Here is a 22,643-nt window from a genome sequence, read left to right on the forward strand (position 1 = left end):
CTCGATCCCCACAGGAACGAGGGTGCGGGCAAGGGCAGAGAGCAGCAGCCGCACGCACAGGAAAGGCTTCCCCTTCCGCATTTGCACAGCTCTGGGGCCCTCTCTAGGGCCGACAGGGGCGGCTGCCACCTCCACGGGCTCAGCCGCTTCGTGCCTGCCCCACGGTCGCTCCTCTGCCGCTACCCGACGGTGAAAGGCCGCACCGCGGCTACTCAAAGGCGAGCGCTGTCCCGCCTCAGACGCACACTGAGCGCAGCCTGGCAGCGCTCCCGCCCCGTCCCGCAGCGCCCGGAGAAGCCCCGCGACGCCCCCCGCCACCGCTCTCCAGCCCGCGGCCCGCCTAGCAGCTACGTGCTGACGCGGGCGGCGGGAGCCTCGCGCCCCGCCCACCCCTCTCCCCCGCGCGCCAGGGCGGGGCGGGCCGGGCCGGGCCGGGCGCGCGGAGGCAGCGGGCAGCGCGCGGGTCGGCACTCGGCTGCCGCCGCCTCGCGCGTGCCCCGGCGCAGTGCATGGCGACAGAGCGGGCCCCGCGGGGAACCTCCGCAGCCGCCGCCGCGGTGAGTGCGGCCCGCGCCGGGGAGGGGGTAGGCGGCAGGCGGCGGGTACACCTTCGGCGCTCCCCGTGCCCCGTCCCGTCCCGCCGGCGGGAAGCTCCGCCGGCCGCCCCGGGAGCCGCGTGAGGCGGCTGCCCCTGCCCGAACCCCGCGGAGCGTGAGTGCGGAGCGCCGAGCGGCAGCGGGTGAGCGGCGGGACTGGCGCTGGGCACCGAGGCGGGGAGGCCCCGCGGGGGGCGGCGGGGCTCCGCTGAGCGGTAGGCCGTACCTGGGGAGGGCGGGGTGGAGGCTCCCGGCCGGCGCGGGAGGCCAGTCCCGCCTGGCGCTGTGCTTACAGGTCACTGCCGCGTCCCGTCCCCACAGCGCGTAACTCGCGCGCCGCAGGGTCCGAGCCGCCGTCTCCCTGCGGCTGCCGCGCCTCGGCGGAGGTGGCGTGTTCTACCGGAGAACTTCCTCGAGTACTTACTTGTAGCGCTAGAATAAAAGCACATTGAAAAACAAAATCTGCCGCTGCAGAAGGAGGGCAGACAGACACGGAAGCAGCTGAGGTTTCTCTCTGTGAGTATGTAGTGAAAACGCGTCTGGGTGGGGAAGCATTCCCGGTGATGTGGGGTGTGAATTAATGGATTTTATTCATTTTCGCGAGAGACTTTCTATAAGAAAAGAATTTCAGGTAAAACTTCGTAAGGTTTGGTTTGTGTTTGGTTGGTTTGGGTATTTTTTTGTCTAATTAGGACCTGATTGGCCCCGTTGTCAAATTCCTCCTTCTCACCCCTGCAGTGTGTGTCAGGTGGGAAAACACCACGTTGCTGGGGTTATTCATAAATTACTTGTTGACATGGCTGTTTGAGACACAGACTATGTGCTTTTAGCTTCTTGTGAAGAGGGAAGCATAACTGGGAGGACTGGGCTGGCTACTTAATGTGATTTTGCACTTCAGATTAGGTGCCTGATGGTCAGTGTTTTCTGACATTTTAGCCCTGTACAGCTTTCCACTTTATCATATCTTCTCCATTGGTTCTGTGGTTAGTTAGAGTCAATGTAGAGGTAGTTCAGGTGAGAGAGAAATAGTTCTCAAGTTTATGTTTTGTGGTAAATCAGTATTGACAGGAGATAGTAGAGAGATTATATACACTCTTAAAAAGGGTTGTTTTCTCCCCTCCCTCACCCTCCACCCCCCCCACCTAATCTTCCTAGTAACTGGTATGAGAGTACCACTGCAGTGATGTTCCTTGGGCATGCCCATTTACTTTCTCAGAGTTGGTGACAGTAATTTGAGGATTCAGTAGGAACACAGTAGCCATCACCGTCTTCTGCTTTGTGAGAATGAGTCCCAAGTGACTTCAGTGGTGCTAATAGAGAATTTTGTAGTAAACAACTTTGGTGTTTTAGCGTGTGGTGCTCTTTCTGGAGGAGTCTTAAATCTGAGCTGTTTACAGAGCTTTTCACTTCCCTAAGTGCCGGCAACACAGGGAAGTAGTATTTACTGCTGGGAGGGGTAGTTCTGATGAGCAAGTTCACAGAATGCAAAAAATGGTTCAGCATTCTTGTTGATTATATCAGATTGACTGGAACTGCAGGATGGGAAATCAAAGGAGACTGCTGCTGCTTCTCATGTGTGGCAGTCAAAAGTAGCAATTAGGCTAATGGAAAACAAAGTTGAAATCTCTGTAGAGTTACTGTTTCCAAACTATGTGGAGTTACTATTACGCATTACCACAGAATACTACCAAAGTGAATGTCACTGCCGCCTTGTACTTGCAGTCCCGCCTTCTTGCTGAAGTGCTAAAAAATGCAGTTTGCTGCAAATGGAGTTGTCATTTTTGCTATTGGTCTCTTTATCTGAGCTCTGGACATTTCTACAGGATGACTTTATGTAAACAAAGAGCTAAGTGATGATGTTTGCAGTTACAGGAAATAACCTAGCATCTTGGCTGGAAGAACCTTAAGAGGGAAATAAGCGAGTTTCAAAGATGCTGTGATAGTAAACAGGTACATGAATTTAATAGTGCTAGTTATAGATAAAAGTGAACCACTATCAAAAGTTACAAAACTTCCATTAAAAAGCAGATTAACATAATTAAACATGCAGTAATTATAAAGAAAATGTTTTAATGGTGTTTTGAAGAAACAACTGATGTGCAAGAAGACAACCAAAATCTCGTGGTTTGTTTTTTGTGTTTTTTTTAATAAAAATAACTGGAGCCTTGAATACGATGTTGAACTAGATGACTTCCTGAGGTGCCTTTCAACCTGAAGTACCCTGCCCTAGTGCTACTGTGCTTTTATGGGCTAGAATTTCTATTAGAACACCCCCCTTTTTTTTGCTTAGGCTTCTATGCAAATATGAACAATGCTATTAGGCAATGCAATGTTACATTTTTTTCAACTTAACTTAATAGAGCTGCTGTTTCAAAGCTTCTGATCCTGCCTGTGCCCTGATTACAGTGGGTTCCATGTGAATTCAGATGTCCTCCCACAGGGTTCTCAGCATGAGCCCAGTTAGATGACTAATATGAGTAAGACCAGCAAGATCTGAGTCAACATTTGAGCTCATGCTTGCATTTGTATTTCTCTAAATTGTTTCAGATGTGATTTATCAGAAGGTAAACGGATTCTTGGATGTGACATTTTTGCAAGCTATTCCATGAGGTAGAACTGCCTCTGAACACTTGAAACACACAAAAAACTGTGTATATGCAATGAAGCTTCCTTGTAATAGTTCTGCTGGAAGGGCTGTAATTGGTTTCATTTGCTGCTTGCAAAGAGGCGCGTTTTGCTGCAAGCTGTGTTGATTTAGGGAAGATTAAACCTCTCACTTAAATGAGTTATATGCCTACAAGGTAAAACTGTAAGGTATCTTGTCACTGTCAGTTGCAGCCTTTGAGATGCTGGAAGGAAAAAAAAAGTGATGCCTCACTCCAGTGTTAAGGCCTTTGGGTCATGCGGTACTGAATGCAGAGAGATCTGTTTCACATGGACAATGATATAATCCCCTTGCGTTATCATGGTTATAGAGGTGTAGCTGATTTTGTCTTCCATTTCTGGCTTTCTTTCTGTCCTGTTGACCTGCATGAGAAAGCAGTTTTCTGTGGAGCAAAATCCAAGTAATTCTTGAGTAGACCAGTGGAATAACTTGCTATAAGATAATTGTCCATCTAATTTTGGTTATGCAGTCACCATATTGCACAGTCAAACATGAACATTTAAATCTGACTTATAGGGAAAAAAAATTCCAACGTGGTGCATCCAACTATTGATTTAAAATCAGTACATGCATTGTCCTTTTACTATGTCCTTTTATGCATCTGTGCCTTTGACAGTATCTTCCACAGTAGTGTTACACAGTTCCTTTTGTTACAAGATTGCTTTTTAATCATGGTTGAACATTTCTCTGTGTTAGAAGAGAGGCGGTATCTCTTGGATGTTTTGTTGGTTTGTACTTCTGTCCCTTCTGGGCTTTCTTCTGCAGGTTTTTGGTTTTTTTTTTTCCTTCCCTAGTGCCGTTAGTATTTGTCCATACCTCAGATAAATCTATGAACTAGTTCTGATTTTGTGTGAGGCCACAAAGACCAGGTAAGATGAGAAGGTTTTTGATGCCTTTTTTTGTTCTCCAGAACTCTTTGTTTCTTGTCTTGCATACACTTGTATTAAGAAGAGATTCTGTTGAGCAGCACATTCTGTGCATGATTATTTTAGAATCATAGAATCATAGGATAGTTTGGGTTGGAAAGGACCTTAAGATCATCAAGTTCCAACCTCCACTGCCATGGGCAGGGACACCTCACACTAAACCATGTCACCCAAGACTCCGTCCAGCCTGGCCTTGAACACTGCCAGGGATGCAGCATTCATAACTTCCCTGGGCAGCCCATTCCAGTGCCTCACCACCCTCACAGTAAAGAACTTTCTCCTTATATCTAATCTAAACATCCCCTCTTTAAGTTTTAACCAGTTACCCCTTGTCCTGCCAGTACAGTCCCTAATGAAGAGTCCATATGCAGCATCTTTGTAGGCCCCCTTCAGATACTGGAAGGCTGCTATGAGGTCTCCACGCAGCCTTCTCTTCTCCAGGCTGAACAGCCCCAACTTTCTCAGCCTGTCTTCATACAGGAGGTGCTCCAGTCCCCTGATCATCCTTGTGGCCCTCCTCTGGACTTGTTCCAAGAGCTTCATGTCCTCCTTATGTTGAGGACACCAGAACTGCACACAGTGCTGCAAGTGGGGTCTTAGGAGAGCAAAGTAGAGGGGCAGGATTACCTCCTTCAACCTGCTGCTCATGCTCCTTTTGATGCAGCCCAATTTACTTAAAGTATACTTCAAGACACATATTTGCTTTGAAATTCAATGCCGTGTGGGATTGTTCTTTCATGAAAGTTATTTCAAGAGTTTGTTGGCATCAAATGTTGTCTGTCTTCTGGTATTTTTGCTTGGCTAGCTCTCAATTTTGATCCTGCTCAAGCTCATGAAGTAAGAAAAGCTTTGAGTTCTAAATGTCTAATCTTGATACATGTAAATATACAATAAGCTTCGTACTGTTTTTTTCAAACTATTTTTAGAGGCCTGAGTTCAAGTGCATTTAGAGTGGGAGCCCTGTTAACTTCAGCACGAAAATATGGGATTGCTTGGCTGCATTCAGTTACAGAAATACGGCTGCAGGTGGTATCTGGGTCTTACTGAATGTGTTAGATAAAACTTGACTTCCAGTGTGGCTTTTGAGGACAAAGGCTATTGGAAAACAAGCACTAATTCCTAATAAAAGAGGGGTGTTCTAGTGAGCTAAAAGGGTGCTTTGGAAACTTACTGAGATGGTCAAATAAGGTAGGAGGCTCTGAGTTTACAAAGATAAAAGCCTCTTAAAAGTACAGCTTTCAAGTGAGGGTTGGTTTTGGAAGACAGTGTTCAGAAAAAAATACAGTCTGTGGTACAGTAGTTGTACTGCATACTACGAAAGGCACTACAGGCCAGCCAAAGTCTTCTCTTTTGCAGCATTTCCCAGTTGTGGAGAATTCTGACATGCTTTAATGTTTGGTGCTGGTTCTGCAAAATGTAGCAGTACTGGACTGTGTTTGTTCAGAAGTTAACTGTAATACAGTTGCAAGGGACAGCAATACCTATCTCTCTCTTCTCCCTAAAGCAAAAGAGCAAAAGGCTGACAAAATGCAGAGGGAAAATAAAGCCACTTAGTGTTTGTTGCATCTGGCCTATATGAAGGAGTACTCATGCATGCTTGGAAATCAGGAGCTGGGTTCAGATAGCAACTGGTCTGTATGAGGGGGCATCCCCTCAGGGACAAGCAGAATCAAAAACATGCTTACTGCACTCCATGGTCTACAAAGGTAGAAAAGGCAAATTGTTGTCGTTAGAAAATGGAGTAAGTAAAAGGAGTTGAATTAGTGAGACCTTTTAAATCTTTTCGTTATAGAATCATAGAGTCAACTAAGTTGGAAAAGACCTTTAAGTTCATCAAGTCTAACTTTACCCCAGGACTGCCAAGACCACCACTAACCGTGCCACTGAGGGCCTCATCTACACAGTTTCTGAATTCTTCAAGGGATAGTGATTCCACCCCTTCCCTGGGCAGACTGTTCCAATGCCTGACCACCTTCTCTATGAAGAAGTTTTTCCTTATATCCAATCTAAACCTCCCGTGGTGCAGCTTGAGTTGAAAGAATCAAAAGTGGACACAAAGCGAAGCTACTTCTGTTTTATAGGTTTTGTGAAGACTGCCAAGAGGATTGGTGAACCTAAAAGCTTGCATGTTTTTCAATTTTATCATCAAGCTACTAAGGACATTTCCTCTCAGTATGAGATGTACCATGGGGAGAACTGCTTCTCTTGCAAAATGATTTTGGAAGTCATAGCTGGAATTTCCAGTCTTACTCCTGGTATTTTGCCATACTTTGCAGCACTGGTACTACAGGTTCTCTCTTTGGATTCTTTTTTTGAACCAGTAGAAGTTTTATTTCTTAATTTACAGTGAAATATACTATAATCATACAATAATGTGTACATGGAAATGTCTACAGTTTTTATTGTCTTGTAAAATGAGTTTTATGCAGTTTTAAAGAAACATTTATTTTTATTATATTGACAAATTGTCTGCTATGCATAGACTTTTTTTTTAATGTATATGTGTTTTGATCCCTTGAGGTTTTGTGCTTTGGAGCAGTAGAAAGTAAACTGTACCTACTTAGCAATTGATGGGCAAGGGACAGAAGAATTCCTAATGCTGGGAAAAATGTTTGGGAATACAAGCAGAGAAAAAGTTTTGGCCTTTATGTGAGGAATTATAAATCATAAAGTCCCAGAGACGTAAGAGAAAGGTAGAGGTAGTTGTTTTCATGGTATGTATTAAGTAGCCTCTTAAACTGCCGCTTTCCTGAGCCTCTTGACAAACACTGGTATTTGCTGCTCCCTTGGTTTTGTAAACACAACAGCTTTTTGTAGGGCTGTGTGGTAGACTTTATCACAACTGTGACCCGCGTTAAAATAAAACTGTTTTTTCTTTTTCTGGAACAAGTGGGACAAGGGAAGGAAACAGGATAACTTCTTAAGCAGGCTTGCAGTGCCAGAGAAAATGTTGTGTAACCACATCCTGGATAACCCCAAAGATAGACTGAGCTACAGAAGAAATTTTGGGCTCCCAGTGGAATCTGAGGGCATGGAATTGCACAAGACCCAGATCCTCAGCTGTGGGCAATAAAGCATGTGTCAGTCCAACAGCTGGCTCCCAAAAGGGTGAGACTTTGGAACTATTCTAGCAACTATGTAAATAGGTGCATGGTTATCTTAATTGCCATATACACCTGGGTCTTCAGAAACCTGTGTAACTATGCGATCTGTCAGGGGTTTTGTGAATAAATACTTCTGGTTCCTTTATCTTAACCTGGCTTTAGTTAAAGGTGATTTCAAGGTAGCTGGCTAACAGCAGGCTAGCATACTATTCCTGTATGTCTTTCGATCCCTAAAGCTGGAGTCTAGCACACTAAAATAGTGGTTTGGTCATTGAAAGAATGATGGGGCTTCACTGAATTACAGTGGGTATTCTGAAAGTGTGCTTGCAGAAGTTGGGGAGAAGCATGTTAGATTTAAGTTTGTGGTAATGAGAATGAAAATTTGTTAGTAGGCCGTGTGCAAGGTGGGTGTGAAAAATGAGCTGGAATATTCACTTTTCAGTGTTACGTATTGGCAGACCTAGCAGCAGTGTGATGAAATAGGCTCAGGTCAAAGTAGAGAATAAATAAACCAGGGAGTTATTTGGTTGAGGTTAATGAGATTGCACCAGTATAAGTCTGAAACAAATCAATTTGAAGCAATGTCTGCACTATAGTTAGCATGTATGATTATAACACACATGGATGTACCTTAACCAGCTTATACTACAGCTGCTGAAAGGTACAGTGTGTAAATTGCAAAGAACACTGGAAATTTAATGTTGCTTTTGCTACTCAAGCTGGTTCAGGCGTATTAACAGTGCTTTAGAAGGGTGCCTTTAGACTGCAGCAGACTTAAGACATACTGTAATTTTCTTGAGCTTTGGTACTTTTACAGGTCTGTTTTCTAAGACCTTTGCCACTTGCTGAGACTGATAGCTTATCAATATTTTTGCCTGTGAACTCACAGAACTGAGTTTTAAACTAACCTTAGAATGTTAGAAAATGTTTTTACTTTGTTTTGTAAAAACGATTGTGGTGTTTGTCAATTTTATGGTGGTTCTGTGAGTTCTGGCACATAATTTTTTTGAACTCTTGAACCTGAGGTAAAATTTTTGGGATGAGGTGATAATACAAGATGTCTCTTTTTGTTGTTTAGGATACTATGCTGTGATTAGAAGACTGTGGAGGGTGGTGAAATGGTATTTCTTACAGTCAGGCATTTTAGAAGGAGATTTGAAGTTTGCCATTAGCTGATACTACAGCAAGTTAACCACATGCTATCGTATGCTAGAAGGCATGGTCTGTCTCATTTCTTCCTCCTGCAGTAATCTTGTGGACTGCTCTACCAACCCTGTGAGGTGTCTTTGAGCAGCTTTATATTTAGATTACCTGAAGCCATTTCTGAAAATAGGAAAAAGCTGTCTTTTAAACAGCACGTAGTGCTGTTTATACACACACGTAGTGTGTTAATACAAAGCTTGGTGCTTTGTATTAATGTGTCAAACTACTTTTCTCCTTCTCCTGCATCTTGAAGTCTATCTTGGTGAAGAAACCCAATGTTGTTTTGACTTGCCATAATGTAGCTGAAGTATTTCTGACTGAAAATGCCTAAGGGGAAGTGACCTCTTTATCACACTGTTAAAATAATAGGTTAAATATGCATGGAGCAAGGAAAAGTGATGGTCTCTTTTCTTGCTAAGGGGACATGCAGAATGAAAACACAATCATATCATCCCTGATCTTGGGTGGACAGGCAATTAATACACATCAAAAGGATTTCCTTATGCTTGTTTTAAACAAAAGCATTTGGAGGTGGTTATTACAATGCTGCTAAGGCCTAAATTTAACTAAGTAATGTAACTTCTGGTTAGAGATACGTATTTACAGAGTCACAGAAATATTTAGTGTGGAGGGGATCTCAGAGATTTTTGCTCCAAACGCCTGCCAAAAGCAGTGTCAGTAATGAAGGCAGAATGGGTCTTGAAGCTGTATCCCCTCAAGTTGTAAGGATGGAGACAACACATCCACTGCTGGGCTGGCCTCAGGGTGGAAACTTGCTGCTTAGATCCTCTGAACTACTAGTGATTCAACTAACGCCTGTCATCTCTTGTCCTGTACAGACCTTGACTGTCTTCTGGTACTGGGGGGCTGTTGTTAGGGTTCCCCAAAGTCTTTTCTTCTCCAGGTGGAATGGGTCTCACTCCCCAGTCTATCTCCCCAGGGTCTGTGCTACAGTCCCTGAGTATGCTCATGCCCTCTGCTGTGATCTTGTTTCCATTTACCAGTGTTTTTTCTCTACTGGGTATGGGATAGGGCCTGGACATGGAATTTTAAATTTGAGTAAGATCTTAAGTACTGGCAAAGTTCTGAAGAGTAGCGAGGACAGGAGATGGTCAGAAACTTCAACAACCAAACTGGGAACATTTTCTTCTCTCAGTTTATGTAAAAAATAAGTCATAAAATTATGAGATATGTTGGTTTTAAACCTTAGAAGGGCACTGTGACCAGAAACAATCTGCTCAGCTCATATAATTATAGTGCTTTCCTTCTTTAATGAACTGCTCAACTTGAAATGTAAAATGTTTTTAGATAAATTTGGTTGTGTAGCATTTCTTTAGAAGTGTTGTATTTAATAATGTAAACTGCATATTTTTAGTTTTGTATGTGCTTTTGTTAAATTCCAGTTTTCTATATGCATCATGCCAGAAATAAGTTAAAAATTACTGTCTTGGAAACCATAGCCAATGTGCTTTTAGCATAATGTAATTAATTAAAACTCAAAGTCTGGATAGAACACATTAAGTTCTATTGCTTCTTACATAAATATGCAATGTAGCGTGCCTTTTTTAATTAAAAAAAATAGTACAAAGAAGTATTTCACTGCTTCAGTGATTAAATACATGGAACAACAGCATAAAAAATAAATGTGCAAAACGGATGATTTATGTTAAATGTTCCCTTTAATATCAGTCTTAACTTAAACAAGCTATTTTCAATTAATTTGAATAAATCAATGTGTTTTGCCCTCAGATTGCTGAGTACTTAATTGTACGTAGTTTATATGTGATAAATACATGATATATATATATATTTAATTCCCTTAGGTTCTTTAAGATTCATGGATTGTTAAGTGAAACTTTTGGAGTACTACAGCCTTTTGTTTTTTGTCAAGTCATTAAATTTCAACCAGTTGAGACCAATGTGGTCTGTTCTGCTGGAATGTCTTTTAGACCTAGATGCAAGGGTGTGCCAGTGGGAGTTAGTTATTTTATCAAGATGAAATCTTGAGTACAAGTTCACAAGTCAAGTTAGTTTTAATGTTTGTCTTTCTTAACAGTTGCTCTGTAACCTCTTTGCTTACTAATAAGTTTCTTCCCTTGAGGAACATAAATGTATGGTGAATCCGTTTGCCATTTTTTTTAATCATTTAATGATACCTAAATTTGTTTAATAAAAGTTGGTATTATTGATATTTTTTTATTCCTAAGATTATTTGATTTATTACTGGGACTTGTTCTTTTACTTGAGAAACTAGTTACATGTGTAACGTTGGAACACTTGCATTCCTTTTCTGCTTCTTGTTTTGTATTGCTTTTTAAATTTTATGTTGCTGCCTCTATTATCAAAATAAGATGAGCTAAAATATTAGGCTGTTTTCTTGATTATTTAAGATTGAGTTCAAAAGGGGAAATAAGAAATCATAAGAAATCTCAAATTGTTAAGCAAAAAATCTGGGTCTTAATTATCTTCCTCTAGTTGAGAAATGTATCTGTTTGGAAGCAGTAAGCATTCATGTGGTGTTATTAGTTGAAACTAATTTTGCCTACTTTTGGTTCAGAAGCAAACAAACTCATTTAATGGTTAATTAGTTATAATTCATTACAATTAATTTAGAATAATTATCTATTGCTTAGTGCAGTATCTTTCTTATCTTGACATAATTTCCAGTTATTCACTGAGCTTTTAGAGAAGCAAAACAAACAAAACTGATGGACGTCATTTTGCTGTCGGGGAAATCAGATGGGAAACCATCTTCCCTGAGAACACAAGGAGAAGAAAGAGACTAAGGGAACAAAAACCACATAAAAACCTCTTTGGCAAAAACATACAAGATGCAGCAACAGAGTTAAATTGCCTTGTAGACTCATTTGGTAAGCTGTCACAGCTGATGGTACAAAAAATAAAAGTGGACTTTCTAATATGAAAGAGCACCACACTCAAGGTAACTATATTGAACCTACAAATAAAAATAGACTGACTCAAAGACACTGGGGTCAGAGCAGAATGTATCCTTACTGCTTCTGAATGTTTATGTTTCCTGTTCTTTAAGAAAATTAATTTTCTTTTCCCACAGGAGTAAAAATATTGTTGCTGTCCTTTCTTGGAGTCGTGAAGCAGGAGGTGAGTTTACAGGAAGAAGCAGGAACTCATGAGGATTGTGGAAATAAAATGGCTTGAAGTAAGGAGAGAGCAAGCATGGAAACATCTTTGTTTCTTCATCTCTGCAGATGCCTCTCTGTTCTTTACCTTCTTACCTTCTCTTTACTCTTCTTTTTCAGAATATTTCTGTCATGTTCATTCACATCTCTCCTACTGTGCTTTCTTACACTCCTTTCTCCAGTCCCATGAATAAAAGAGCCATTAGCTGTGGTTTTGTTCTCAGATTCAAGTAGGTTTTAAGATTGCTTTCTGAACTTGACAGTCGTCAAAGTGTTCTCAGAACCAAACTTCAGGGTGCAGATCAGCCAAGTATTTAGTCTTCCAGTTTACACTGGTAAAATAACCTTTCATCTTTATGAATCTGTGGTCGTCCTCAGATTTGCTACAGCAAACTCCCCAGTCAAGATTTGTGCACCTCTGAATGGGAAAATGGGAAGAAGACAAAATAACAAAAAGCACATTACATTAAAGAAATACTAAGATAAGAAATACTATATGGCAAATATACTTGCAGGGGGGCTAAACTGTAGTAAAATTGTCTGGGAGGTTGGGAAATTGATTTTCAATTGGAGAACTGTTGCTGGCTTTGAAGAGGAAATTAGTTTTGATTTATTAGTGGAAGAGTAAATTGCTTGTGAAAAACATTGTGAGAGGAATCAGTTCTGTTAGCCTCAGTGGGCGAGGGTGTGGTATCGTGATTAGAATTTATTTTGAAGTGTGGGTAATGAGAAGAATTGATATCTGTCTGGAAGGAAAAGAGTGGCAGGTGGCTTGGCAGTAGACTGGATGAGAACTGATATTAGTCTGAAATACAGAGGTGATGAGAGGAAGCCAGTGTTATGAACAAGGGTAAAAAAAAACCCAAGCCAGGTGACAGAGATGAGTAAAAAGGTGCAAGAAATTTTGGGTGCAGTGGTTCTATACTAGAAGAGCAGAAAGCACAAGTCCTTGTCTGTGTCTTTGTAAACTTAACTGTTAATTTGTAAGTGTTCAATTATTCCAGCAGTTACAGCAGTTGGAAAGTACTGTGTACTTTCAAATTTCAGTGAAGCTGATGTGTTGAGAATGGCAGAGTCGTTTCTTGTGATAAGACTGGATAACCTTGGTACAGACAACTGATCCAGAAAAAGATTGCTTGTAGGCTTTTGGGGCTGCCATTCATGCTTTGTGCAGCGTCTTGCTCACTTTTGATTCACTGTGGCCAGACACTCTAGCTATATGTGAGCATTAAAGAATTAATAATTTTAATTAAAGCAATTTATAAAACAAGGATTTATTTCCCCAGCAAATGCTGTATCTGTCACACATGCATGCACACATTTCTGGCTTATTTTTCACAAATAGCTTTTTAGTTTCTTAACAGTGGAATGAGCAGAAACATGTATTTCAGATTGCGGTCCTTTTTTAGCCTGTGTGATGAAATAAAGTAGCAGTTTAACAAACCTTTTTATTTTATCACATCTCTGTTTCTGTCACAATGGTATGCAGGATTAGTTTTGCAATTTTAATTTGTGATCTCTTTTTTCCTGTTTGTTCCTGCATACTTTATGTCCTTTTGTTATAGCTGTATAGTGGGGTGAAGTCCTTTTGAAGGCATAATTAAAACATAAGATCACAGTACTAACAATGGGTAGTGAATTTTTAAGTGAGATTAGAACTGCTTAAGTTAATGAAACAATTTCATACTTGTAAATACATCCTTGTACATGCAATGTTTACAGTAAAACGTTACAGAGGTGGGTTTTCTTTTTTTTTTTTTTTTTTTTTTGGTTGGTTGGGTTTTTTTTGTATAAAGGAATCTTTAGACCATTACTGCATGCATAAATATACATTTCTCGTTCTGTATTAAAAATTCTGCCTCTGTTTTATGGAACATGGGAGTTATTCTTGGTCATTATCAGAACGTTTCACACGCTTTCAAAATGTGGTTAGAGCATTAGAAATGTATTATTACTAATGCTACTTTTTCTGCTACTTTCAAAACATTTGAAAAGTTTTCTTGGTCCTTAGCAAGAAGTAAAGCATCAGAATGCTACTGTTGGACTAGTTCACACATTCACACAAAGTCTGGCATTAGCAAATCTCATTATATGGTTACAGCTGTACTTAGTGTGAAATGGTAATGAAAGAAATGACAGGTCAGCTATGGATTACACAGACTGCATGCAGTGTCAGTTTGTTAATTTGTCTGTCTTTTTGGTTTTGCCCTTGTAACCTGGAAATCCTGGTTGAGTAAAGAACGTGATGTTTACTGTCAAGACAACTGTGGTGACTAGGCTGTTTATTGGGAATAAATGCCTGAAGTCTAGACTCAATAACAGTAACATCATTTGACATCTGCAACTGTGTGTTTCTTTCTCATAAAAACGTAGGTGATTTTTAGCTCACTAATAGTGTGGAAACTAATGAAAGTAATGCTGTAATGTAAACGCGATTGGGGTTGGGTAGAAATTAAGTCATTTGTGGCTCAGAAGCAAGAAAAATTTAGCAGCGTTACCCTTAACACTAGCACAAAAAAAGTTTTATAGAACTTTTTTCTAAATACATGTTTTTCTAGGGTTTATATAAATTTCTAAGTTCACTTGTTTCCTCCATTCAAAGTCTTTAAGTGCAGGCTGTTTGCAGAGAATATTTTTTCTTTTTGAAGTTAGTCATCACATAAATAACCTGATCAATAATTTATACATTAATGGATTATTTCTAATTACTGACTTGACAGCCGTTACACAAGAAGACATTGCAGATTATCAACTCCAGAAGCAACTTGTATGTTCTTGAGTGATAAGGAAATGAAACAGTACTGAGAGCTGGCTTTTTCTGTCTTCTACAGAAAGGGAAAAAAGCCCCAAATTTCTCAAAGGGGCAAAATGAGTTCCTTTGAGGAGTCCTACTGTTGCTAGGAAAGGAAAGAGGAAATGGAGAATGCTGAAAATAAACAAAGGAAAAGGAATTTAAAGTGAGGCACTTTCACAAAATAAAGCAGGGGTATAAATTAAAGTGGAAAGAACAGAAGAGGGTGTGGGGTTTCTTTTTCCTCCTTTTTTCCCCTGTTTTTCCTTTTGTCTTTTTGAGGGTGGGGACAGGATTATGATGTATAAAAGAGAAGGGGAAAACATAAAGCCAGAGGAAAATGTTGAAGGGAGATTTAGCTGTCACCATAATTACAGTACTGCTGGACTGGAGGCTCAGCATGAGAACAATTTTGAGGCTTTGCAGGCCCGGTATAGGCAATGTATTTGCATTTGTGTGGTAAAGGCAGAAATACTTAGTCACTTGTCTGAGTCATACTACCACATTGGAAAAGCTTGTGAAATGAAGGGCCAGTAAAGGGGTCCTCAGTAGCTGAGCAAAGGCAATACAGAAAGGAGTAGAGTAGAATTGCTAATAAGGTAAGAGAGGGAGAGAGGTGTGGCAAGGCTGGCATAAGAAGGTACGTGGAAGCTTGGTGTCACTGTTATCAACACTTCCTACAAACAAGCCTGATAAACAAGAGGAGTGAGATCCTTGAGCAGAAAACACTGAGAAGAGAGGGACAAAAATAGGGAAAGGTTTATTTATTTTGAGAACTGGAATTTTCTTGATTGAGTCAAAGGACAACAGAGTTAAATGGAGTTCAGTAACATCGATGGAGAAGGCTAGTGGGTTTGTATTCATCATTGTTTTATTTCTAGTACTGCTGCAGCAGTGATAATGGGTAAGCATTAAGCTGACAAAATCCTTGCACTTAGATACACACAGTATTGTTTTAGTAGTTGAAAGAATTCAAAGAAAAACTGTTTGAGCTACATATAGATGGCCTTCATCAAAACACTGGTTCTGTTATTTGATTACATTCAGTATCAAATGAGGTCCATAAAATGCTAAAAAGAGAAGAACCATCATAACTGAGTGTATGATTGCAACTCTTCAAGCAGACAGATTTCAACTGTCTTTAAAGAGAATCTGCAGCCAGGTCATATTTTTGTTATTCCTATTTATTTTCAAATAACCAAACACCTCTATTCAAATGATTTAGTATTATCACTAGAAACCTAGCTTCTGATATTGCCTATTTCAAAGTACCCAGATCATTTGAGACTCAGATTTAAAAATGCGTTAGATTAATAGGCAGAAAGCAAGTAAACAAACATGTTAGACTCCGTAATCCGACTGAGCTGTGAGGATTCAAATGTTTTTTTCACTGCTTGGGCTTTCAGTCAAAGCCTTATGAAATCAACAGAATTAATTTGAATGCTGCTTCATTTTTATTTCAAGCTATGTGGCCATGATAAATATCTGCGTAATCTGTGATGTGGCTAGTAGCTGAATAGATTAAGCAGGTTTTATGTAGCAAGAATTTGTTTTTTTTTAATTAAACTTGATTTTCTGGGTTACTGCTGAGGTAACCAAAAGATTGTTCTTTAGACAAAAGAGAAGATACAGCCTTTTGGAGGCAACCACCAGTGCATTTAGCACTCACTTTGGAAACATTTCTGAGTAGTAGGTCCTGTTTTTACTATTAAAGCCTTTTAGTTATTCGTATAAGTTTTACAAGCTTTCATGTTAGACTACAAAGTTTGATGGAAGAGGTTGTCTCAGTGTAAAGTTTGCTCTGCACTGCTTGGAGAAAAAAAATAAATTATTAAATCTTGTTAGCCCAAAGAACTTTTAAAACGGGACCACATGCTTTGTGTTCGTTTTTGTTGCATAGCAAAGTTCCTGTGTAAGAGTAGAATTTTGGGTTGGTGTTCCTTCTTTCTCATATAGGTCTTGCAATTGCTTTGTAGGCTTTTGGGAATCAGAAGCTGCTCCAGCAAGTTGACTCAGTGATTGTGTCAAATATAGGAAACTTCAGTGATGATGACAGATGCTTATAAGTGACAGTTTTAATTTCTGATTTAGTCTTGTTTTTTTTTTGTCTGTTGTTAAGCATTTAAATATTTGTGATTGATTGCTTAAGTCTTCAAGCTAGAATAATCTTAAATAAATGACACTCCTGCAAGGAATACAGGACTATATTCCTGTTTTGGATTTTAGCCAAGTGCTATGTAGAGGTAAAATTGTTTCCACCCTTGATGACTAAATTCCTTGATGTGTATATATACATTTTTATTTATAAAGTAAATAGGAAAAAACTGAACATGCATAATGTTATACGTATGTATGTATGTGTAAAGAAGACACACATATATATATATGAGTTGTGCTTATAAGATATGCTTACTACTGAATTATAGTGAACATTTGTATTGAATGAATTCTCACTAAGCCATTACAATAACTACTACTTTTCAGAACATACTCAGTTGTTCCCTAGGTGTGGTGTGCGTTTTTCTTAGGTATCTAACTCTTCATTTGTGTCATTAAAATATGTCTTTGGAAAGGATATTTTATTTGAAAGGGCAGTCATTTTGTCTGATTGTTGCTATTCCAGAGCTTCTTAGTACTAGATCAACATTGGCATACTGGAATGTGTCCAGTGAAGGATGCCCAAAGTGAATAGGAGTGGGGTAGCATACAAGGCTCTGGAGAGAACCGTTTTGATTTGGAGAAGCGTGAGGAAACATCTGTTTGTTGTCTTCAGCTACCTGATTAGACGCTATAAAGAACACGGAGCTGGACTTTTTTCTGAAGGTACATGGTGTTTGGATGAGCGACAACAGACACAAGTGAGAGCATGGGAAATTTTTGTTAGTTAATGCAGGAAAATTTTTCAGCAGGAGGGCAGTCAAATACTGGAACAGGCTGTTCGGAGAGGTTGTGAAATATCCATCTTTGAAGATGGTGAAAACTTCACTAGACAGGCTTTGAGCCTGCCATAATTTAACCCTGCTTTGAGCAGGGGTATTGGTCCAAATGACATCCCTTTCAATTATATTAGCCTATTATTTCTCATTACTAATAAGAATTTATATCAGCCTTTGTCACTTTCACATGTAATAGTTAGGACTTTTGTTTTTGTCGCTATATGAAAACAGTGTATTTTCTCACACCAGAGATGATGCTTGCATGAATGGCACCTGTGTATGAATAATCATAACCCCAGAGTAAATAAACCTGCTCAATTTTGATTCTATGTTGATCATTATTTTGAGACTCATAATTAGTATGTATAACAACCTCTCTAAATTACATTTCTCATTTGTTTCTTGAAGTGGAAAGTAATGGGATACTAAGTTCAAATCGTTGCAGAAACCTGCTGAACCTGTAGGGCTATTTTTGGTTAATTAAAGTGCCTTGCTGTGAAAAAAGTATGCTCATGCTCTTTTTCCTGTATGAAATCTTTCATTTTGAGGTTTTCTTTGAGTCTCTTTCTAAGAGAATGTAAGTTTCCAGCCATGAGCCAGCTTTTTATTAACTCTGCACTTCTTTTTTTTTTTTTTTTATATTATTAACCCTGGTTTTGCTGTCTATTTGGAGAAATTTCAGTTTTGTTTTGTTTTGTTTTGGTGGTGCATTCACTGAGGATACAGTTCCTTCTGAGTGTCTGTTAGTGTTAGACTGGGCTACCTTCTCATACTCTTCCCTTTACCTGTGCTAGCAATCCATCCAGTGTCTGTGGAGTGAGAAAATACAGAGACCTAATCCTACTGAAAAGTTTAAAATAGTCCCAACTGAAATTGGTTTACTGAATGTTGTCACAAGTGCTGACATAAGGGAGCAAGGTTGAAAGTGAGAGTGGGGCTTCAGCATTCCAGATTTTCACAGGTTTAAGCTAGTGTGAAACCACTCTTCTCCCAGGAGAAATTAGATTACCTTTTTTTTTTTTTAAAGTACATTTGGGACTCGACTTTGTTAATTGTCAAATAATTAGAGTAATCTTAAGTTTTGTCATGAGAAAATAGGAGTATGTCTGGTTTTGTAGGCATTCAAAAATAGTTGAGCTGTTTCTTCAACTAAAAACATATCAGTCTCTTGCAGGTATGTTTTTAAGTAAATGCACTTGGTTCACTGGTTTTTGTTTCTATGGCATGTTTATGCAATAGGTATCTTTCAAAGAAGTGTGTAACTTAAACCCTTCAAACTGGGAGAAAAGCTGGCTAATACGGGTCTTTCTGTCATACGTAATATTGTTTATGTTAGTTGCGGTTAATACCAGTTCTTGACTGCTGCGGTTTTAGATAGTTCTGTAATTTGAGATGTAAATCATGGATATCTGAAGCCAATATACACATTTCTCTTACTGATAAAGTCCTTATATTTAAGTATACTTGCTTCTATTTATTTAAAAGCTTCTCTGCTTTCTCATGGGATTTAAATGATGAAATGGATCTGTTTATGTACTGAAAAGCTAGCATGTGACAGAGTAAATCAGGATCGCATCCTGAAAGGTAAAGAATATAAGGTGAGGTTCCTTTGGACTTCATAAATTACATGTTGATCCCCCATGCATTCAAAAGCTATCATTTGAAGTTGCAATAATGACAACACTCATCTCTCCGGCATGCATGGCTTTGCCAGCAGCTGATGGTTTTAAAAAACGCTTTTATGTAAGAACTTTTTCAGAACTCCAACTCTGCAGATCCATCTGCATTTTTCATGTATGGTAGCAAGATGCATGGCATTTGTCTGAGAATTAGATCAATGTTTTCGTGCGAGTTCAATTTTCTTGTGGTCTGTAAATTCACGCTTAGCACATATGCATGCGTAATATCCTTGTCTTACATGTTTAAGTGCTGCCCCTACTGCTGTTCCAGATAGTCTGTGTTGACTAGTACCCTATTTGAGATGTGCTCTTTCAAGTTCATGCAGCTCTCGCTGCTGGTCAACCAGTCAATCTCATAGTCAGATGTGCCTTGACAGAAGTACAACCAGGATTTTTCCTTTAGTGTATGCTTATCTGTTCCTATTTGAGGATAAGGAGGTGTCACTGGAGATCAGTTGCCTTCCTTTTCAAGTCTCAGTCTCTGAATACTTAAATTGTATAATTCTGCCTCACCCTGTATTGTGTTCCAGTGTGAGTCATCGTCCTTGCCAAGTGGATTTGCAGTCCTGCCTAATCTTGTTGCCATGATTTGTGTCTTCTCTTGAGAGGGTAGTGGCCTGTTTGCTTTCTTTTCCTTTCTTGCCCTGTTTATCTAGTCATTTCAGTGTGGAATTATAGTTTTACAAGGGCCTGCTTGTATTACATGGTGCAAGGACTGATCATGGTAGGTATCCTTTTCATGTCTAAAAATGCCTGTCAGATGTGCTTTCATGAGTGATTTCATTACTTGGAATTACTTGACTTGTTGAGTGGCTGGTAATGATTCTGTGTTCTGTAAGCTAGATAAATTACTATAATTCTCTTTCTTGTTTGGATCCCTGAAAAAGCAGATTGCCTAGTCATTAGGATGGGAGTTAAAAAAAATGTGAAACTGACAAGAAAAGATGGAGAGTGGAAAGATTGGGCAAGAAAGGGGACATTCTGTGGAAATTAGGAATTATGTGGGATCTTAAAGTTAATCATTGGGGGGGGGGGGGGAGGAGGGGAGTATCCAACTGTGCTAGAACTGTTAAGATATTCCAGTGTGATGATTTTCATGTCTGAAGGCCAGAGGGATTTTGAGAGCTCTCAGAAATGTCTAATCAAAATCAGTATTTTGAGTGAATTTTATATTTTAATTCACCTAGGTGTGTCCTTGTAAACCTCTGAAAACATGACAGAAGATGGCCAGATCATTAAGCAGCCCAAATCTGTGCCATACATTTGGCAAGACAGCTGCGTATTAATCTAGCCGATAACATTGCTTGTCTGCATATTCCTACAGAACATGTTACTGAGATGTTTTAGTTGTTGTTGTTCTCACCAACCTATCCCAGTGATGATTTCAATACAAAGTCATCTTTATCCTGATTCTAATGCTAGTTTTGGGTGAGAAAGGAACACTGAATTAATCTGGTGGTGGTAGCAGAGGCCTGGAGTCTCGAAAGTACAAAAATCCCTACGAATACTGTATTTTTCTCCTTTAGCGTAATACCCCTTGATTCCTAAGAATCTGTCACCTTTTAAGTTTCATCATTATTATAAAGGCAGATGATCAAAATCAATTCAGTCCCATTCCATGTACCTCACTGTTCATGTTTTGTATATTTTAGTTTACTTTTATTTGAATTATAAGTTCAGTTTGCCAAATGCTGTAATTTTTCTATATCCATTTTCAGTCCATAGGAAAATTAATTTAAAAATTTGAATCTGCTTTGCAAATTACAAGTGTCCCAGTAGGAGTGTGTTAGCTCTTATTTTTCCCCTTTTCACTCTTTGTAAGCAGGAAAACGGATACATTTTGGAAACTTAGTAGTGCTCAGATTTGTATTACTGGTTTCAAAAGGCCAGTAATAATCTGCCTCAGAAACTGGAACTAAATGTTCCATGCAGTTGAAATCTTTTTTGTTTCAACAGAGAAGTTGAAACTTTTTTCCTTTTCATGAAAAAAGGAAAAAAAGAGCATGGCTGGTAGGAAACTGAAGTATTGTCAAAGTGTTTTGGAACTAAATTACATATGGCAGTTCATACATGTTTGGAACAAAAGTAAGTATTAGTCAAATGTTTAGAGATGTTCAGTTCATATTGGTGTTTTATCGCTTAGCAGAATTTTTGTAAACACAAATAATTGAGAAAGGATTGGTTTATTTGTGATTCATCCAGAGATCTGTTATGACACACTCACCTAAGACTTAATAGATATACTTACCTAGGAAAAAAAAGTAACTCAAGATACTGCCCTTAAGCAGTTGTATCTGGCCTACAAGACTTCCCTGAGCCTATTGGGCAGCTTCAACTGTGCAGTATTTCCCTTATAGTGTATTTTTCTAAGTACAGTTAATGTTCAACTTCTCAGAAGCTCTAAACTTGGCTGAGGACTGCTGCATAGGTGCTACACAAACGCAGAATAGGAAAATTGGCATAGATGCTACACACAAGAAGGTATACAGGTGATGAGGAAGAAGAGCAAGGGGCCAATAACTGTCAAATTGGAAGGCAGTGCTTTAGCATCTTTTTAGGGGTTTGTCATGTGTTTGTTTGTTTGTGGTTTTTTTTTTTTGAGGTAGCTGTGAGAATCTTAAGAGGGAAAAATGCATCATTGCTACAGTGGATGTTTTATGGGGAGCACCTCTTGGCAAGAGAAGTAGTATGGAAGGGTTTGTTTTGAACAACAGTGGGACAGGGAGGCTGGATTTCTACATCAGTCTGGTGGGGTGGGAAATGAATGAGAAACAGGCACTGTGAAGATGAAAGAGTAGAATGAGGAAAGAATGAGCAAGGTCAGAAAATGGGATGGAATTACTGGAAATACAGAGATAAAAAAATGGGTCAGACAGATATGGCAATTTGTGATGTCATTAAATAGAGGAAATGTAGTGTAAGATAAAAAAACAGCGAGAAGCATACAAAGGTAAGACCACTTAGCAGTTTGTTTGCCCTGAGAAGAAATCAGGACAGGAAGAAGCAGAGGCAGGAGAATGGAGTCTGAAGTGCAAGCTAGGCAGCATGGGGTTCAGTTATACTGGAGGGAAGGTCCTTCTGGTAAAATCACAATGTTAGAGAAGAATCATATGTGCTAGAAGTTCAGGCTGATCAGTTGCAAAGTGGTCCTCAGCTTGAGTGAAGACAGAAACTTGAAGGTACTGAAGTGAGGTGAGAGAAAGATAAGAGTGAGAGCAGGTATGAGGATGGGAAGAATGGAGTGGGGGAGAAATAAAGGGGTAGCCAGAGAGGTGCGTTAATTATGTGAGTAGACTGAGAAAAGAACAGAAGGAAATCAAATGAGAAGTGGCCAGTGCTGATGGAGATAAATTGTGGAATGGGTGGCAGGTAGAATTTTGTGGGGCTGAAGACTGCAGAGAAGAGATGCATTATCAGAGAGCAAAATGTTGTTTGATGGAGGACCTTTGGCAGACTGTGAGAATTAATACTTACTTTGGTTCAGTGGGAGACAGGCAAAACCAGGAATACGACAAAAGCTAGCCAAGGATCAAAGGTTAAAGTTTTCTGGGGTGTGAGGAAAGCTAGAGACTCCTCTTTGTCTAA

General features: G+C 39.7%; 1 protein-coding gene across 2 annotated transcripts in view; it reads left to right on the forward strand.

Annotated features, from left to right (window-relative positions):
• Nucleotides 1-433: 433 nt before the first annotated feature.
• Nucleotides 434-22,643, forward strand: part of JAK2 (Janus kinase 2) — a 95,440-nt gene continuing 73,230 nt past the window's right edge. For both annotated transcript variants that reach the window (XM_061356402.1, XM_061356407.1), the window contains exon 1: nt 434-557. The gene's annotated coding sequence lies outside the window, so the exon portion shown is untranslated. The remainder of the gene's footprint in view (nt 558-22,643) is intronic.

The sequence above is a fragment of the Neopsephotus bourkii genome, unplaced genomic scaffold, assembly GCF_033783945.1.
Source record: "Neopsephotus bourkii isolate Nb327-2 ecotype Australia unplaced genomic scaffold, CSIRO-AGI_Nbou_v1 NB_851, whole genome shotgun sequence".
NCBI lineage: Eukaryota > Metazoa > Chordata > Aves > Psittaciformes > Psittacidae > Neopsephotus > Neopsephotus bourkii.